Source organism: Odocoileus virginianus, chromosome 3, assembly GCF_023699985.2.
Source record: "Odocoileus virginianus isolate 20LAN1187 ecotype Illinois chromosome 3, Ovbor_1.2, whole genome shotgun sequence".
In the NCBI taxonomy this organism is placed as follows: Eukaryota; Metazoa; Chordata; class Mammalia; order Artiodactyla; family Cervidae; genus Odocoileus; species Odocoileus virginianus.
Window position 1 is genome coordinate 89,931,293 of NC_069676.1, and position 14,798 is coordinate 89,946,090.

Consider the following 14,798-nt stretch of genomic DNA (forward strand, 5'->3'; position numbering starts at 1 on the left):
AGACATGATTGAGCAATTGAACTGAACCAGTTGATAAAAAAGAAAACTTTACTTTTGTTTGAGTATGTGCACAAACAAAAACTAAGGCTTACTTTATTACTATCTATAAAAGCACGCAAAAAATTACCATACTGTTAAAGGGGGGTTGTAGGAACATGAAGAAACAAGGCCAAACTTGCCCTTCAGTGTAGCTAGAACAGAGCTCCAGATTTAGGCAGTCTTCCTGCCAACCACGTCTGCTTGGGCATCTAACAGGATCCTAATGTCCATGTCCTGCCTGCACTCCTGATATTTTCCTCCTTTAACCTGCTTTCCTTGCAGACTTTCCATTGCCGGAAACTGAAACTTCATTTTCCGACTTCTCAGGCCGAACACTTTGGTGTTACATTTGACTCTCTTCTTTCTTTCATGCTGAATGCATGGGAAGATTTGAGCCGCTTTATTTTAAATATGTATCCTGTATCTGGCCACTTATCACCACCTCCATTGTTCTCAGTCTAGTCCAAGCCATCCCCAGTCCCCTTCTGAACTGAGAACAAGCTCCTACTCATCTCCTTCTTCCCAGTCTTGTCCTCTTAGGGACACTTCTCCACAAGGCGGTTGAAGGAATTTTTTTTTAACATATGTCTTTTAGAATAATGTATGAAAAAAGTGAAAGTGTTTTTTCCCTCAGTCCTATCTGACTCTTTGTTACCCCATGGACTGTGGCCTGCCAGGCTCCTCTGTCTATGGGATTCTCTGGGCAAGAATGCTGGAGTGGGTTGCCATTTCCTCCTCCTGGGAATCTTCTTGACACAGGGATTGAACCCTTGCCTCCTGCACTGCGGGCAGATTCTTCACCATCTGAGCCAACAGAGAAAATAATGTATACCTAAACATAATTTAAAGAGTCAACTTCAAAAGTGTGTTACTTAAACAGTGGTCCCTTTCATCCTCCCTCCCAGTTACTGCTTCCCAGAGGCAGGCAGCCAGCCTTTGTCTAATTCCTTTAATATTGGCCACATTTCATTCAGTCACTAATGCCTATGATTATATGATACTATAAAAGCTGTCAGTTACACTGTGTTACACCATGGGTTGAGACATATCCTGATTATGGACATGTTGAAATGCAAAAAAGTTGTCTCAGAATTGAAGAAATATGGTACCTTTGTTACTTTGAATAATATGGGGATATATAAATATATTTCATTTCTTCTAAAGTTGCTCAGTCGTGTCCAACTCTTTGTGACCCCATGGAGTATACAGTCCATGGCCAGTCTCCAGGCCAGAATACTGGAGTGGATAGCCTTTTCCTTCTGCAGGGGATATTCCCAACCCAGGGATTGAACCCAGGTCTCCCGCATTGCAGGCAGATTCTTTACCAACTGAGCCACAAGGAAAGCTGAATACTGGAATGGGCAGCCTATCCATTCTCCATGGGATTTTCCCAACCAAGCAGTCAAACTGGGGTCTCCTGCATTTCAAGCAGATTCTTTACCAACTGAGCTATTATATTTACTTATATTTCTGTGTAATTATGCTCAAACTCACTCTCCTGTGTACAAATCTCAGGCACATCCAGGTCTTCGTCCTAGAGTCTTCTGAGTTCTCTAGCCAGGTTGCAGAGTTGTGAGCTTGGCATTTCTTTTCACCATCTCCCTGGGATTCTTGTTCCCTCTGTCAACAAGCTCCTGTTCCTTGGATCCTTTGTAATCTTTCTTGTTTTGCTCCTTTATATGGAACATCTATTGTATTACTTTTCTGAGTAAGTTTTAAAGTAATATTTTGAAACCTTGCATGTCTAAAAATAATTTTATTCGATTCCTGCGTTTAAGTGCCTGGGTACAAAATTTCAAGCTGGAAAGAATTTCTCCCAGCCTGGAGAAAGTATTGTTTCATTTCCTTCAGTATAGTCCAGGATTGTTGTGTGAAACCTGTCTTCTCCTCTTTCTGAAAATGCTCCTTTCTTTGTGCCCAGGGTTCTGAAACTTCACAATGATTTTGGCTACTCCTTGAATTATTTAACTGAAAATTTCATTCCCTCCTCCCCAATATTCTCTTCTATTTTAAAACTTTCATTATTTGAATATTGACCTTGTGGATAATTGTCTTTTTTTTAACCTATATATTTTTTTCTATTTTTGATTTTTCATCTTTGTTTACATTCCTCTATTTTCCGTATTTTTTAGTTATTTTCTAGGAGATTTGCAACCATCTCACTGAGTTTTTTCCTTCACCTCCAGTATAGATTTGTTTATTTCTTAGAATTATTTTATTTTCCAAATTTTTCTTTAAACAGTTAAGTATCCATTTCTTCTCTCCACTCTCTGAAGACATCAAAGAACTTTGACATTTTCTCTTTGTGAAGTTTTGTTTCCTCTAAGTTACTGTTCATTGGCTTTGTCTCCTGACCTTAAGATGAGCAGCTATCCTCAAACACCTGTCAGTCCTGGATGCCTGTTTATATTTAAGAGTTGTTGTTCAGTCACTCAGTTGTGTCTGACTCTTTGCAACCCTGTGTATTGCAGCATGCCAGGCTTCCCTGTCCCTCACCATCTCCCAAAGTTTGCCCAAGTTCATATCTTTTGTATCAGTGATGCCATCCAGCCATCTCATCCTCTGTCATCCCCTTCTCCTCTGCCCTCAATCTTTCCCAACGTCAGGGTCTTTTCCACTGAGTCAGCTGTTCACATCAGGTGACCAAAATACTGGAGTTTCAGCTGTAGCATCAGTCTTTCCAATGAGTATTCAGGGTTGATTTTCTTTAAGATTTACTGGTTTGATCTCCTTGCTGTCCAAGGGACTTTCAGGAGTCTTCTCCAGCACCACAGTTCAAAGGCATCTGCCTTCTTTATGGTCCAGCTATCCAAACCACATGTGACCACTGGGAAGACCATAGTCTTGACTATATGGACCTTTGTCAATAGAGTAATGTCTCTGCTTTTCAACACACTGTCTAGGTTTGTCATAGCTTTCCTGCCAAGAAGCAACTGTCTTCTGATTTCATGGCTGCAGTCACTATCTGCAGTGATTTTAGAGCTCAAGAAAAGGAACTTTGTCACTACTTCCACATTTTCCCCTTCTGTTTGCCATGAAATAATGGGACTGGATACCATGATCTTAGGTTTTTCAGTATTTAGTTTTAAGCCAGCTTTTTCACTCTCCTCCTTCACCCTTATCAAGAGATTCTTTAGTTCCTCTTCACTTTCTGCCATTAGAGTGGTATCCACATGTCCCAGGTTGTTGATATTTCTCCCATCTATCTTGATTCCATCTTGTAACTTATCCAGCTCAGCATTTCTGATGATGTGTTCAGTATACAGGTTAAATAGAGTGACAACAGACAGACCTGCCATACTCCTTTCTCAATCCTAAACAAACCAGTTGTTCCTTACAGGGTTCTAACTGTTGCTTCTTGACTCGCATACAGGTTTCTCAGGAGACAGTAAGATGGTCTGGTATTCCCATCTCTTTAAGAGCTTTCCACAGTTTGTTATGATCCACACAGTCAAAGGCTTTAGTGTAGTTGATGAAACAGAAGTAGATGTTTATCTGGAATTCCCTTGCTTTCTCTATGACCTAGAGAATGTCAGCAATTTGATCTCTGGTTCCTCTGCCTTTTTTAAACCCAGCTTGGATGTCTGGCAGTTCTTGGTTCACATAATGCTGAAGCCTAGCATGCAAGATTTTAAGCATGACCTTACTAGCATGTGAGATGAGTGCAATTGCCTTGTGGTTTGAACATTCTTTAGCATTACCCTTCTTGTGAAGGGTTGAGGATTGACCTTTGCCAGTCCTGTGGACACTGCTGGGTCTTCCAGATTTGCTGACATATTGAGTGCAACACTTGGATAGCATCATCTTTTAGGGTTTTGAATAGTTCTACTGGAATTCCATTGCATCCACTAGCTTTATTGACAGCAGTGCTTCCTGAGGCCCACTTGACTTCACCCTTCATGGATCACTGCCTTGTCATAGTGAAGCAGCTTGCATGACTCAATGAAGCTATGAACCATGCGGCATTAGGCCACCCAAGATGGTTGGGTCATAGTGGAGAGTTCTGACAAAATGTGATTCACTGGAGGAGGGGATGGCCAACCACCCCAGTATACTTGCTGTGAGAACCTCATGAACTGCATTTAAAAAAGACATATGTAAGTATTAGACACCAAAAAAACTCTTTTGGAAGCTGTGTACTGGGTGTCACTCTAACGTGATTTGGGTGAGCCACTTTGTTAACAAACATTAGCCACTTTGATAACAAATATTAACGTCCAACATTAGTGTCTTTAGATCTTTTCTCTTGGGATAATCATATTCCTCAGAGGACAGTATCCTAATAGTTGCTTTTCTGATATCTGTCACCTTCCTGCCAGAAATGTGGAGCACAATAAGGAAAGATACTGAGGGTGTCCACATTCAGTAGGTAAATTTCTCTCAGTCTCTCCAGTTTCAGTATGTACCCATGCTCTTAAGTAATTCTCTGCCTCTTTATCCTGCTTTGTTTTCCTTCTTGGTGCCCTTCTGTGCATGACTCATGATATCATTTGTTTGTTTTTTCTTTGTCTTCTCCAAGTAGAATGTAAGGCCAGTGTCTCTTTTTGTTCATTACTGAATACCCAATATCTGACAACAAAAATGTATGTAGGAGGTGCTCAATAAAAATGCATGTAATAAGATAGGTTAAATCATATGAAATTTCTGCTATTCAGCTGTTTTTGACCTTCAAAATGCAACTTCATATAGTTCAAATGAAATAAAAGAGCATCCTCATGGCTAAGCGTTCTTAGTGATTGGGAAGTAATTATAGGAGATAATGAATATCTTTTATAGTGTATTGTATGAAAGTAATTAGTAAATAGTAAATGAGGAAACTCAAGCCCAGAAAAGTTAAATGACTGGCTCAAGACCAGGCTGTATTAGGAAGTGTGGAACCAAGACCAGAGTCTTCTATGTACCAGGCCCTGTTGGAGGCTCTGGGGACAAACCCCTGCCTAAAGTAAGACATGGGCCCTGCTGGGTGTTTCTGGGAGTGAGAAACGCAAATACCAAGCACACGAGCATACGAGGACATTGAGTGGAATTGTTCTCAATATCTTGCAGTTTCAGCTAAAGGCCTCAAACAATAGGCCATGTGAGTCCTCATAAACTAACGAGAGCCATGTGGGGCTGTCAGATGCCCCTCCAGGGTCAGACTGGTCCTTCAGCGCTCACCCTGACAGCCACAACCAGCCTAGGCACTCAGACTACAGAAGTTCACAGGGAGAGGGCCCCAGATCCCGGTAAAGGATAGTTCTCGGAATCAAAAGCACTGTGGCCTTATCCGCACTGTCTCTCTATTCAGACTGGGGATATGGTTAAAGGAGTTTGGATTGTAAGTACCCAGCCTGAATGCTTCTACAACTTGGTGCAATTATGATTCCAGAGAGATTTAATGTGGTGAAATTATGAGTGTATATAAATACTAAATGTTCAAGCAAAATGACAGAATAAAGTACATATCATTCCTATTTCTCCCACAGAAGATCAATGGGAAATCTTGAGGTGCTGAGTTAAAGATTCCCCTGTTCACGACATAAATCGAGTAGGAGGGCTTTCCAACCACCTGGGCCTAAAAGAAGCAAGGGTTGATGCCCATCACATTTCCAGTTCTTGGTATCTGTCTTCATGTTGGGGAAATGAAAAACATTCAGTGAGCAGATGGCAGTCTGCATCAGGGCCTGTGAAGTATACCTGTGCGTCGCAGGCCACAGTTACAATGGAAACAGCTGTTGACCTGGGCCACCGTGTGTGTTTTCCATTAGCTCACCTTGTTGGCCGGGCCATTTGTAGCTCAGAGCTAAGTAAATGGAGTCATAGTGCCATGATTGGCTTATTTCCATAGGTCATTATATAGGAAAACTGATAAAGCATGATTGCTTCAGAGGAGGGTAAAAACCTGCTCAGAGATTCTGGCAGAGTTTCCAGGAAGGTCGTCATTAACAAGGCTATTCAATAAACTCCCCACCACCTGGAGGTACTTTACTAACCCCTTGGCAGCTGGTGGGGGAGGGGAAGTCTGCTTGGACTGCTGTCAAATGTCAGTGAAGTATGGGCCAGGAGCTTAGCATGTCCATGTTTATGTTATTTTTTGTTGGCGCACTTCCTCCTCTCTCTCCCTTCCTTTTCGCTTCCTTCTCTCAGGAACATTCTTGCCAGTGATGTGGGGATGAAGTGTTTTATAAGGTAAATGGACTCTCAAGGGGTGAGAGAGCACTTTTCTTCACTTATCTACAATAGGTATCTCTCTGTGTCTCTTTTACCTGTTGAAATATACTTTCCAGGAAGGAAGGAACCATTCTGAGTATCAGATCCTCATTGCCTGCTGTAGTGTCTAACATATAGTAGGTGCTCAATAATACCCACTGGCTGGAAGTATGGATGAACTGCGTATGTACACTGGGAGGAATTTTGCTCGTGAGCCTAGATGGTCAGTCTATAGAAGTCTTTAAATAGCACACTAGACATATAGATATAGGCTGAAAATGGAATAAAAAATAAAGACAAGCAGGAAAAACCCCTAAACACAACAGGATTTGTAGTTAATATAGAGGTAAATGGCACTTGATAATCTAATACTTAGGAAGTATATCTGGCTGCCTTTGTTATCACTGATAGAAATTCCCTAGCTCGCTTTCTGGTTTTCCTTCTAATAAACTGCCTTCAAAAAAACAACAACAAAAAAAACTGCCCTCGATTAAGATTCTTTTCTTGAAATTTACATTTATTAATTACAGATACTCTGCCAAGATGCTTCATCTTTGTTTTCCCCTGTAAATTACAGGAAGCGGAATCCATCACTATTTTGGAGATAAAGAAATTGAGGCTCTGAGAGTTTAAGTAATTCTTCCCATAGGTAGTAAATAGAATGGCTAAGATTTGAACCCAGGCTTGCTTGACTGCTGTATCTCACTGTCTCTTAAACATCAGAAGACCCCTTTAGCGCTTCCTAGACATACCTCATCCTCTTGAATTCTACATAGGATAGAATTTCCTGAGAGCTTTGTTCTTCAGTCTTGCATTTTTTTTCTTTGGCCCATGAATTTGATGACCCTGAAGTTGCACCCATGACCTTTAGAATTTGACCCGACCTGGGGTAGAGTTGGTTCTTACAGCCAGTGAGCACTGTGGTAGCTGCCCTTCAGAAACCATGAGAAACTAGCCCTTGGGGGAAGATTAACTCTACTTGCTCAAAGACACGCCACGGAGCGTGGCATTGGTCACAAATGTGGATGTCATGGGCTTGGGTAGAAGATGAGCCAGTCAGATGCCAAGGTGAAGGGTTACCCAGAAGGTCTTATTTCCAGATTTAAATGTTGTTGCTGTCTCTACATAAGCAATGCACCCTGCTGGGGCTTCCTTCACACCATCCTGCTGAAGTCTGCCATCTCGCTGCCTTTCCCTGAGCTGTTCTTTGGGAACCACACTCTCATTTCTTCTCTCTGCTGTGGTCTTTCTCCCTTGCTTCATGGATGCCCTCAGCCCCGGACCCCATCAGGGCACGCTGAAGAGAGCACCTTCATTGTCTTAGAAGGTTAGCTCCTAGATGCCATTTTCATCAATTTATACTCTAGCCCAAAGAAAGAGAGTTTCACTGACTTCCTGACAGTCGATCTCTGCCCAGCTTTTGGAACAGGAATGGAGCCACACCAAAGTTTCTGGAAGGCAGGGTTGCTTTCTGTTCCTCACATCACTGACACCTTGCTTTCAGCCTGTCCCCCTCTTTGTTCTTCCTGATCGGGCTCCCAAGCTGGACTGCAGCAGTTTTCTCATTGGCTTCGGAATTTTTTTAGTGCAGAAGTTGTTTGGGAATTAGGACATGCAGCCCTCTTTCTTCTGAGAGAGGTCCTCCATTTTCTTTGCTTTCTTCCTATGAGAGAATCCATAGCATCTGCTTGAATGCAGGCAGGCCTATCTTTCCACTGTGATGCTTGCTCTCCATTTGACAGGCAGGACTGTCTTACAAGGCAGAGCTGCACTCTCCGACAGCTGATAATGTTAGATGCCTTTAAAATTTTGTTCCTTAAAGAGCATTGGATGACAGTGATGATGACCTATGGAAAGCAATTAAGGCTTCAGGATCATTTCTACCTGTGAGCTGGGAATGAGATGGCAGAGAGCACCAAGGGACTCTTCATAATGAGTAATAACTTCTCTGGGTAAGGTAGCTTCTGTAACAGAGAGTTGTTTTTTTCTGCTAAAGTAGGTGGACAAATGCACCTGAACTCTCAGATGCTGGTAGATCAACTTAATCTTCTTTATGTTGCCAAAATATTCTACAGAGAGTGTAGCCACTTCCCCCCTGCTCCCAGGAACACCAAGTTTTCCTCTCTTACTAAGGTGTAGGGCTTTCAGAAAATTGCTTATTATCCCAGAAGATTTACAGCCCTGTAGAAGCTTCCCTGGGGAATAAAAGCAGTCACTGCTTTGAAGACTTGTGAATAGCTTCACATCTAAGAGTGGAACTGTAATGTTCAAAGGCACAGTGTGAGCAGTTTTGTCATTGGTGAGGCTGGTTTTTCTGGATATGGAGCATGTGATTTCCTGTTGGTAGAACCTGAGTTGTTGGAGCAATGGAAAGTCTTGTCAATCTTTGAGTCACTGGCAGAAGCACCTTGACAAATTATTGACCGATTTGAGTGGTGGGAAGAAACCTGATTGAGATTTTTCAGCCTCCCAGGATTCCAAAAATCTGTGGGTTTCCCTGGGGGCTCAGACAGTAAAGAATCTGCCTGCAATGCAGGAGACCAGGGTTCGATCCCAGGGCGGAGGCGCATGGCAACCCACTCCAGTGTTCTTGCATGGAGAATCCCATGGACAGAGGATAGCTTTGCATGCTATCTTAAACTGGTTGTTTTTGCTGAGAAGAGTTGACATTTTGCCTATTATGAATGTGGGCAGTAGGACTTGCTGTTCATTTAGCATATGATGTTGATATAAAACATGTGTAAAAACATTAAGATTGGGCACCTTGTGTAGAGAACCTCTTTTGCACCACTGAAAATTGGATAATTGCCGGCTATTTAGATATACTTGGTGGAGAACAGATGTTTCCATGGCACCGAAGCAATGTCTGCCTGAACCATATGTTTTCCAATACAAATACAAGGTGTTTTTTTTTTTTTTTAAATTCAGAATGTTCTCATTCTTTATTGGAATTTTGCTGTTATGACAAAGTAGAAGACAGCAGGAAATGTTTAGGACCACATAACACAGATCCATTTCCAGAAAACAGGTCAGTCCTTTAGGAAAGGACATTCCAGAACAAAAATCCTTTGTATGCCTGTAGTAAGTTTCAGAATAGATTAAATACTTTGGACATAGAGAAGGTGTAATAGAAAACATTGTAGACTGAAATAATTTGATTTCCATTCTCCAGGCTCAGGTTGCGGGAGCTGGGAATGCTAGACAATGCGAATACCATCCCGAGTCTTCTTTGTGGCTCAGCATATTATCAGTTTCAATCTGGATAATTATGTGTCTGTGGCTACAGTAGGCACCTATGGCTGTTTAACGTGTTTTGAAAACACTGTCATTTGTTTTGATTATGTCCCCGTTTTTTTTTTGTTGTTGTTCTGCCTGTTGAGACATAATGCAGAAGTCTGCACCAGAATCCCTTGCTGCCTAAGGTACAAAAAGAGCTCATGACCTAGATTTCCTCATTTGGACACACCTGCACCGGAGACAGATGAGGAAGGAACAAGGCTAGGATGTGCTCCCACGTGGGTTCATTTCCTGGCAAGCGTGGTGGCAGATGGGCTCTTGTTCATCTGACGCCCGGTCCCGGGTTTGCTCAGTGTTGAGCCCTGGGCGGCTGCAGCAGCGGTGTTTTCATTAGGATGCTTCCCCATGGGAGGATGGCTATTGTCCTTGAGCACTTGATCACTCACTGATTCTACTTGTAAGACTAATTCTCTGCTTCTCCTTGAGATTCTCGACACAAAACATGGTAACGGAGATATAGTTTCACTTCAACAGAAATAGGTTAGAAGTGCTTCGGAAAAGGAAGAGTCAAAGTGTCCATAGAATTAAAAAACCTGATAGATTTCATCTGCCTTCAAATTTGAAGGTTCTTTTCTTAATTAAATGTGAGATTCTCCCCTTTAACTTTTCCCATAGATATACAAGAAAAGGCACTAGGGAAAAAAATCTTGAGTATTTTCAAGGGCTTGTAAAATAGTATGAAGGAAATAAAAATTGTCTAAATTCATCATTTGGGATAATTTATTATTAGCTTTTTTTATGCTCCAGGTTTATTGAGATATAGTTGACTTGTAATGTTGTATAAGTCTTAAGCAAACAGCATGATGATCTGAAACATGTATGTATTATGAAATGATTCCCACAATACAGTTAGTTAACATATCCATCACTTCATAGGTATCTTTTGTGTGTGTGTGTGTGTGTGTATGTACAGTGAGAACTTTTAAGATCTACTGTCTTAGCAACTTTCACATATAAAAATACAGTATTGCTAATTGCAGTTGCCATGTTGTACATTAGATCCTCAGAACTTATTCATCTTATAAGTGGAAATTTGTGCTATTTGACCACTTTTATCCATTCCCTGCTGCCCTCCCCCTGCCTCTAACTTATTTCAGTTAACACAGTGCTCTCAAAGTTCATTCATATTGTCACAAATGGCAGAATTTCCTTTTTTATGGGTGAATACTATTCTGTCTTATATCTATATTATCTATTTATCTCACCTTTTCTCTATTCATTTGTCAGTGGACACTCAGGTAACTTCTTCTTTGTTATTATAAATAATCCTGCAGTGAATGCAAGGATACAGATGTCTTTTTGAGATAGTGTTTTCATTTCCTTCAGATATATACCCTAGGTAGAAATACCAGATTATATAATAGTTCTATTCTTAATTTTTTTAGGGACCACCATACTGTTTTCCGTAGTGCCTATACCAATTTACATTTGCACCAACAATGCACAAGTTTCCTTTTCTCCACATCCTCAACAGCACTTGTTATTATTTGTCTTTCTGATAATAACCACTGCCATTTTAATAAGAATGAGGTGATATCTAACAGTGGCATTGATTTGCAATTCCCTGAGATTAGTGATGTTGAGCACCTTATCATGGACCTGTTGGCCATTTGTATATCTTTGGAAAAATGTCTACTCAGTTTCTTTGTCCATTTCTTAACTGGATTATTTGTTTTTTGTTTGTTTGTTTTTGCTATTGAGTTATGTGAGTTTCTTACATATTTTGGATATGAACCTCTTATCAGGTATAGGATTTGTAAATGTTTTCTCCCATTCCATAGTTTGCCTTTTCATTTTGTTGGTCATTTTTTTCCGATGCAAAAGCTTTTTAGTTTGACATAGTCTCACTGGACAATTTTTTTTTTTAACTTTTGTTGCTTATGCTTTGGTGTCATACCCAATAATTTATTGCAAAGACCAATAACAAGGAGATTTTCCCCCATGTTTTCTTGGGAATTTTATAGCTTCAAGTCTTACATTTTAAGTCTTGAATCCATTTTTTTTTTAATGTTTGTGAGTGGTGCACGATAGGAGTCCAGTTTCATTCTGTTGAATGTCAACATTCCATTTCCAGCATCATGTTTTGAAGAGGCAGTCTTTTCTGCATGGAGTATTCTTGGTCCTCTTGTCAAATATTAGTTGACTGTATATGTGTGGGTTTATTTCTGAGCTCTCAATTCTGTTCTGTTGGTCTGTGTAAATGTTTTGATGCCAGTATCATACTGTTTCGTATATTATAGTTTTGAGTATAGTTTGAAATCAGAAAGTATGATATCGCCAGTTTTGTAGTATAGTTTGAACTCAGGAAGTGTGATACTGCAGAATTTCAGTAAAATACTAACAAGCTAAATTCAACAGTGCATTAAAATGATCATACACTCTGATCAAGTGGAATTCATTCCTGGGAATCCAAGGCTGGTTAAACATATGCAAATCAATAAATATATGAAGCATCACATTAATAGATGGACAATCAAAGGTCAAAATTATATGATCATCTCAGTACATGCAGAAGAAGCATTTGATAAAATCAACATCCTTTCATGATAAAAGCTCTCAACAAATTTGGTGTAGAGGGCAATGTATTTCAACATCATAAAGACTGTATATGACAAGTCCACATCTAACATGACACTCAGTGGTGAAAGTTTTAAAGCTTTTCCTCTAAGGTCAGGTTCTCACTTTCATAGCACCTATTTGTCATAGTGCTGGAAGGCCTAGAGGTCTTTTCAAAGTATAGTCCACAGATCTTTGGAGGTTCCCAAACCCTTGAAACCCTATAAGGGTGTCTGCAAAGACAAAACCGTTTTCCTAATAATTCTAACATTGTTTGCCTTTTTTCCTCTAACATTTGCCCTAATGGTGCAAAAGCAATGAATAATAATTGCTTATTATTGCTAAATAATTCAGTTTATTTAGGCTACACTCATCTGGACATCCCTGCTTCAAACTGTGAGTTGACTAGATTTGATTCAAGAATGTGAATCTGCTCTGTATACATTTGTTTTGGAAACAGGCTGAAGGGGCTATAGCTCCCAGGAGCATACTCTTCTCATAGCACTGACATACTGGCAGGCAAGAGCCAAGCCAAACTGTGGGGACAGATTTAAGACCTTGATTGTGTCATGTCTACTGATAGACCAAAGCAGATCCAGCTTAGTATCCATAGGCCATGAAAGTACACTGTCCTCTGAGGCGGAGAGAGCAGCATGAATAATAATGATCATCAGTGGCACCAACCACATCACTAGTCATTATGTTCTTCACCATCATGAACCCATGGTTAAGAAAACCCCCTAAATCCCATGACACTTAAGAACACCCTTGGTGGAGCGCTTTGATGTCTACCTAATGATCATGGTTTCTTGAGGAAGAGCATTTGTGTAGTTGTTTGAGTTGCACATTGAATGAGCTGTTTGTTTTTCATGACATACCATCTTTACTTAAAAAAGAGTGACTGGAAGACAAGCTAGTTATTCTGAATTGGATATTTTGCAGAAATTTTTTGGAAATGAATAAAGGGAGCCTGTTACTTCATGGAAAACACCTGGCAGTATTTGTGGCAAATGATACAATTTTAGCTCTTTGGTGAAATTAAAATTTTGGAAAATTTGTATCTACCATCATGAGCTTGACAACTTCTTAATATTTAAAGACTTTTATGAGATTGTAATCATAATAGCTAATATGCTTTTAAAAAATATTGTATGATAAAAATGTGTCAACAGTTGGAATGTGTATATGACTCACTGAATCAGTATTTTCCAAATAACAGTGCATAGTGTTAGAAAAGTATGTGTGGGTGAAAATTCTATTTAAAGTTTAATATAGACCAATGGATTTTAGTCTTAGAGAATGCAAAAAGTTTGATACAGTTTCAGAGTCTACTTGCTTCTACTCCAGGAAGCTGCTTGTTGAGTTTTGATGCATCATCAAAGAATATCCATAAGTATACTTCTTCCTTTCTTCCTTTTTCATGTGTATTTTTGTTAGACTACATTTTCTTTATATACTTCAACCAAAACATAATTTTGTAGCAGGCAGAATGCTGAAGTAGGTAACAGAATCCAACCTTCTTCTATTAAGACAGACAGTAAAGAGATTTGCAAAAGTATAAAACAATGGCATTCTTCTCACTAACTTTTTGTTTTGGAAATAGTTATTATTTTTAAAAATTATGTCATTTATGTTAGTATACAATGATTTTATTATTGTAATTCTGGAATTAACAGCTTAAACATTTTTTAATTTAAAAAAGTTTCAGTGGATATAACCCACATTAACAAAAGCTCTTTGAGGTCCTTAGTAATACTGAGTATAAAACAGACTTGGTTCCAAAAGAATTTTTAAATGCTACCTTAATAAGTCATTCTTGGGGAACTTTGCATTTCACTATTATGAGGCTATACCAAGCAAGTTATATAGTCAGCAGTAGATTAGGATGACCTCCCAATTTGGATATGAAACTGGGAATAACGATCAGTATCAGTCACATAAGTAATTAAGTCCAAAAGAAAAACAAAGCTTTAAAAAGCCTGACACTTTTTTTCACGTGCACTAAAGACCGATGAGCTTGGTTACTTACACAAGATGGTAAATGCAGCTCTTGGTCTCCTAGGGAAGCTCTTTGCTTTGCCACGTCACATACATGCTCTTTTGATCTCTGATACTGGTCTTCTATCTGCTTTCCTTGTGTTAATACCTCCTACATAGGGCTTGTTTCTCTGTCTACCTTTTATAATGTCATTTCACTGGGGGCTTTGAGACTAGTATGTGGAATAATCAGCAGACTACAGTTCTGTTTTAAGTGGGTTTCCTTATCAAAAATACATAGCATTATATGACATTCTTAGGATTCAGTGCTTTTACTGATGGCATATAATACAGAGTTGAATAAAACTATACAGTTCAACATAGTCAAGTGCATTATTACCTGATATAGAGCATAAAAACAGAAGAGGGAGAGAAGCTGGGTGAAAATAGCCAGAGAAAGAAAAGAAAGATGTTTTCCTGCTGCTTTTCTGATGTCAGCGCTTCTTTTTCTGAGCTTTGAATGTATCTCTTCATTTCCTCTCTCCCTGCGACTCTGGCTTCTCAGCTAGAGTTTGATACAACTTAAAGCGTGCCATTGGTACAGTGAAGTCACCTGTGCTCGAATGTGTCCTTGCTGCTTATTAGCTGTGTGACCTTGATCAAGCAACTTCATCTGTCTGTGCTCTAGTTCCCTTTCTCTATGCTGGAGATGATAATGAGTGAGTCTGCATGTACCACGC